The sequence below is a fragment of the Seriola dumerili genome, unplaced genomic scaffold (assembly GCF_002260705.1).
Source record: "Seriola dumerili isolate Sdu_G_001 unplaced genomic scaffold, Sdu_1.0 BDQW01000192.1, whole genome shotgun sequence".
NCBI lineage: Eukaryota > Metazoa > Chordata > Actinopteri > Carangiformes > Carangidae > Seriola > Seriola dumerili.
Window position 1 is genome coordinate 395,246 of NW_019174447.1, and position 6,520 is coordinate 401,765.

A 6,520-nucleotide genomic window follows, 5' to 3' on the forward strand; every position below is an offset into this window, starting at 1 on the left:
CTAGAAAAATAAATATTTGTCAGCTCCGTATAAAGTCAAATCCTAACTATAGGAGGCTACATGAAGTTAGATTTTTGTGTTCTTATACCATCTTTAAATTTAGCCCGAAACACGACATTAAAAGGCCACGTTTTTTTGTTGTTTTTGACCAACAGCAGGCCTTAACTGGTGTAAAGGCACATTGAGAAAATCAAAATGAACATATTGAAGGGTTAAACGGCCTCTTTATCTGCAGCGCCCGGACTTGTCAATGTGCTGAAATATTGCCGAGGTGAAAAAGCTGCGGGGACAATAACGACGGAGAAGAGAAATGTGGTTTTGCTCCTTTGTGCAGTTTGAAAAATAAACCGAGGTTCATTCTCCTGGTTATTGTCATGCAAAGTTAACGGACAGAGATAAAAATGACGCAGAGGCCTGTCCCTCCGTGTGGCAACGATGGGAGAGCTATTGTGTGGTAGTGAGAGGCTCGGCTCTGAGTCTAAGACTAGATTTATTTCACAATAAATAGCGAAGAGGAAATAAAGAGAAATCCAACAAATGTCCAGAAAAATACTGTTAAATTTAACTACGTCCAATAATAAAACTTTGCTCCAAATGGCCCTTCATTTTTAAACAAATGTGCACAAAACAATTTTTAAATAAAATTACAAAGATGTATTTAACATGGAGAAAGACATGATGCAGCTGTAGTCAATGCTAAATAAACGCACATACATCCAATCAGCCTGTGCAAACGAATCATAGTGGCGCATATAAAGTGGCTGGTGAACACAGGCTGGTTATGTGCAGCATTCATATTGACGGAGGAGCACTAATGCTGAAAAGACACAAAGGCTCCCAGTAGGATGGAAACATTTGATCAGAGAAACAGCACATTAGCAATCAGCAGAGGAAAATAAACAGCTGAAACCACTCTCTTTCACTCAGCTTCGTGTTGCCAACAGGCTCCATACAACATGTGCTTGTGGGTCAACAGCAGAAAACCACACATCTGGATACAAACTGGTAAAACAACAACACTGGTGCTGAGGCAAAACCTCTGCAAATGATTCATACTCGACTTTTCTTCACTTTTTTCTGAGTACAATTTTATACCACGTGGGGCATCATTTCATTTTCACTGTTTTTTTTGTACATAACATCAGCTGGTGCACTTACAGAAACAACAATCTTTAGCAACCGAACAATTTGTTATCCTGAATGAAATGAGATCAAGAATATAATAGAAATTCAATTTAAGACTGAAAGGAGAGAAAGTAGTTTTCCAGCGTGACCTTTAACCTTCACTGGCCAGGACCTGGCCTTCAACGCCAGTAGCCTACAGTGGTGATAAATCAATCTATCTATCTATCTATCTATCTATCTATCTATCTATCTATCTATCTATGAGAAAGAAAACAATAATCGAAACTATAACCAACACGCCTAAAAAAGATCAACCTGCAGCCTCACAGCCCAAGAGGTTTAATTAGCCTAACTAATTAACCAGCACACAGTGAAGGTACATTGAAGGACATGGGAGGAAACACAGCGTTCATATTCCCGTGACGTGCACAGCCAATAATCGATTCAAAATATGAATTGATAAAGTCACTATGAGCTAAACTGTGCTGGAAGCAGGGGCAAAGAAGAGGAGGAGGGGAAGGTTGGGTTTCTGCGGTGGCTACGCCAACACGTGGTCTTCCCCCCTCCCTCCCACCGCGGGCAAAACACCTGCCACACACGGTAGCTACGAGCAAGAAAAAGCGGGCACGCACGCACGCGCGCGCGCACGCACACACACACACACACATACACACAAACACACACACACTGGCATGCAAATGAGGAAGCATCTTCTTCTACAAGGCGATTTCTATTTTTGTGTAGCCTACTCACTTCTGTGTAGCTCGTGGACCCGCCTTTCCTAGTAACGTCGTCACATTGATCTCCAGTTTTTCCTCTTGTTATCAACATCACATTTTCTTTTTCGTGCTCTTCTCCACGTCTCCAGACACCCGCAGCTGTTTTCATTTTCCCTCCATAATAAAAAGAAGCGCTCACACCTCAGTTCCTCCTCCTCCTCTCTCTCTCTGCTTCCGACGCCACAGGTTTTTTGACCTCTTCAGGATTCTTCATGGTATCTTAAAAAAAGGTCGTTGTCGTTTCCCTGGACACTCCCGCTCACGTGCACACATGCACACGCGCAGACGCACAGCCGCGGGTCTCTCCGGCAAAGCGTAAACATGACTGTATATCCGTATTGCTCAGACTCCGCGGTAGAAGAACCGGGATAACACTGCGTAGGTAGAACCGATTTAATGATGATAATCCATCGAAAACAAAGACAACACGTCACCGTAAAGCCTTCAACAGCACCGGGCGCTCCCGCGCGTGAAAGCCCGACCAAAGCGGCGATAAATGACAGAGGAAAGCCCCCTGACCGGTGGCCGTTCCCCGTGTTTCCCGGTGCTGGGCTACATGGAGCGGGTTGGGGCTGAGGAGGACCGAGCAGGGCTGCGGTGGAGACTGTGGCTCTTTAAGGCATTAAGTGTTGTGTGTGTGTGCATGGACTCAAGTTTTCAAATTAATCTGCCAGTTTGGCACACTCTTTGTTTAACGGGCGAGGCGTGTCACCCGGTACACATTTTAATATTGGTGAGACGCGCTGACCTCCCATTCACCCCGAGCACAGCCAAGCCCTTTCCCTCACCCCCTCCCCTTTCCACACCCTTTCTTTTTGCCATTTCCACCTCTCTCTCACTCCCTTCTCTCCCTCATCTGCTCTTTCTGTCATTTGGTTCTTTACTCTTCCCTCTCTCCCTCTCTCTCTCTCCGTCATACTAAATTGAGTTGGAGTCATTACTTTGAAGAAAAATGGTCAGCAGATATGGAGGAGGGAGGGAAGGAATGAGGGAAGGTGGTGGTTGTGGGGGGCTCTCTCTCTCTCTCACAGATTTTTCTTTTCTTCCAGGATCATTTCTCCTTTTCCTTTTGTTGTAGCTATAAATATAAATGACACCACAATGCATGCTAATACTTGAGCACACAGCGTATAACCGCAGCATCACTCCAGAGTCTTATACGTGAATATTACGTAGAAACAAACGTGTTGTATTGAAGCTTATTTCTTGTTTAGTGTGGAGGTCAGACTCAGAGGTATCAGGGTATCAGGTGGATTTATATTGATGTTATTTGACTCTTTGCAAACCGAGTTAACTGCAGCCATATGTCCACACTTCTCCTCACTCATTACACTGCTATTACTTTACTTATGTTTCTACATTCTATCAATAACAAGCTGGTTACAGAAAACATAATTCCACACAACCACACACACATATACACACATATATATATATATATATATATATTGAATAAATATATGTGTGTGTGTGCACGCGCGCGCGCACACACACACACACACACACACGCTATAGGATTTCTCTATAGAGTTTTATGCAAACGGTAATGGTTATTTATACTCAGGGCAATAGTGTGTCTTGACAGGCGGGAGTGGCCACAATCTAAATTGAATTAATTCGGTGAACTCGGGATGAACCCGGCAGAAAGACGGGATCATAACGTAGTTATTCACTCATTACCTTTTTAGGATGTGGGGGGGGGGGGTAAACCGAGCCAGGCGGAGCAGTGTCGTCCCGAGTCAGCATGTTCGCGATTATTTCAGTAAATGAAATAAAAGATGAAATTAAACTGTTTTGAGTTCAGATTGTTTAAGGTCAAACCGGCTCAAAGATCCGAGAGCTTCGGTTTATTCAAATTCTTTCTTTCTTTTTTACTTTTATTAATAAAATATTTGTTAAACACACTAAACTTTATTTGCCCGAACCTGCACAGCTTCTCTTGTGTTACGTTAAAACAACTTGGCAACATTTTGAACGTTGTAGATCAGGGCATGTTCAGTCAAAGATAAAGAAAGAAAGAAAGAAAGAAAGAAAGAAAGAAAGAAAGAAAGAAAGAAAGAAAGAAAGAAAGAAAGAAAGAAAGAAAAAAAAAGAAAGAAAGGAGATGAAGTAGGAAAAAGGTTGGAGGCTCATTCTTCTCAGCTCGATGAGTAAACAGTGGCTGACATTAATCTCGCGGTGGGACATCAGATAAGAAGAGTAATAATTTTTGGATGGTGAAAGAGATAAGAGTTTATTTTTGACAGGGTTTTGTTGATAAGGCTGAAGAGAGGAAGAGCTCTGCTTTGCTAAAACAGTTATATAAACAGCTGTGAGCTCCAAGCATAAAACCACCACTTCACAACCACTACTGCACGAACACACACAACACTAACGTCATGTTATTGTTTCCTATTTTAAAAATGTATTGACAATAAATAATGGGATATTTTTAACATGGAAATTAAAACGGTGGATGTTTCTTTCTATTTACACCTGGTGATTATGATATTTATGTTATTAACTACAACAATTAAATTGGATTTAACGAGTCGTTCTGTAAATTATGCTGAAGGGATGCGTTTATTTTATTTATTGGTCCATTTATTTATTTATTTTTAAATTCTAAACTTATTTAGACCAAGCCAACAGTTTCACATAATTTTACTATTAATAATAAAGGTGATAATTCCTCCTTTTTATTATTTTTTATTATGGTCACTCCTTTCCTTCAGCCCAGTAAAGTTGTGTATCTTTGCTCATGGCTACACTATCATACCAGGATAATTATCCTATAGGAAACAAATGTTAGCCAGTGTGAACAGAATGTGTAGCCAAACACCTGCACTCCACACAGACATCCACCCAACTCGCCTCTCCATGTAGCCGAATACCTTCCCTCCCACCTCCACCACCTTCAACCTCTCCATTTTTCCTGCCTTTCTTTCCTCTTTCTCTCTCTCTCTGTAGCCTACAGGAGGAGCTCTGCTTTTGTCACGCGAGACAGGAAGGGAAGGTCAGGCCTTCACCTCTCCTTTGCCTCCTGCTATCATTTCTCTCATCTGTGCCCCCTCCGTATACCTCTGCTCCTCTTGCTCCCTCCCTCCCACTCTTTTTGCCTTTGACATAGTGCAATTGGTCTGGAGTCGAGTGAGTGAGGAGAGGCGAGGGCGGAACTCACGCACGACGGTGAACTTCTGACCCTTCAACTCCATGAACTCCCTGCTTTAGGCCGGCTGGTAGCTGGGACATCCAGCCAGGCTGTTCTCCTGATAATAACCCTGGATTCGTCTTGGCTCCTCCGCTTCGCCTCGGGCAGGAAGACAGGGGGAAATAAGAAAGAGACAAACACTGACAGTAGGTCTCGGTTCACTTGCTGCCTGAAAGACTGTCCAGTGCTGCTGTGTTCGCTGTGTTAGCTGGAGTTGCCTCTCTTCTCCAAACAGAGAAGAGTAATAAGTGTGAGGCTACAGTAGGCTAATCAACGGCGCCTCATTAAAATGGCATTTTTTATCTTCCTGTAGCTCACAGATACAGATACACACATGTGTGTGTCCGTACACTCACCATCAATAAACAAACGGCGGAAGACTGCGACACTTCTGACAGTTGTGTATTTTAACAGTTGTTACAGGTTTACGACGGTTAGGATTCAAAAATACGGTGGGCGCGTGCAGGGAGGGAGGCAGGACCACAGAGCGGGGCTCGTGAGGGATCTCCGGCTCAGTTCATGCTGTCCTCTTGGTCTGAAGCGGGCTCTGGTGGCGGCGCGAGAGAGCTGCATCCTCTGCATATAATCCTCTGCGGCTCCACACACTGAAGCCTTACAGTCAGACTTCACATAGATGTCAGAATTCATCCGCTGCACAAAGCAGTTAAGTTCTTAACCATCTTAAGTAGGACTGTGGTACAATGAATTCCGAGTAAATTAAGTAATTATTTTTCAAAATAAAAAAATGGCCGACCGAGGAACTGCATCCAACCGCTCAGCTCCATTTACCCCAGAAGAAAATATTTGTCTTCGGGAAGAATGGTAGTGTAAGTGAAATGATAAAAATAAAAATGTGATTGTTAGAAAACCACAAATTGTGAGCAATGTTTTCCTTTTTTGTTGTTGGGTGCATCTGGTCAGTGCAGGTGTCATTGATTGTTACCATGGTAACATTGGTCTTAGGCCTGAGTTAGCCGGGGGGTAAGGTGTCTAATGTTTCTGGATTAAAATAAATCATTCTTTTGTGGAACAGTCTGACTAACATTAGACTAAACTATGACCTAAATGAAGACTGGACCAACACTACAGACCAGTCTGACATGTCTTTTTGAAACTGGCCGCTGGACTGGTGAGTAAAATAAACTGAAACTCTCCTAAAGCTCTTCATTCTTTTTTAAGGGGAGGAAAAGAGCTCACAAAGCATGAGTCGTGGCTCCTTTCAGGAGAGAACATTTGATATCAAAAAGCTTATAAATCTCCAGCTGCTAATAGCCTGGTAGTGGAAGAGTATCACTATTTTTTTCTTTTGATAGCCTAAGATCTAGAGTTGTAACCGTATAGTTATGTGTACCTCCGCTTCACCCAGGCGTATAGTCAACATGGCATAACCTGAAAAACAAACACAATACCAACCCATACCCTCTGT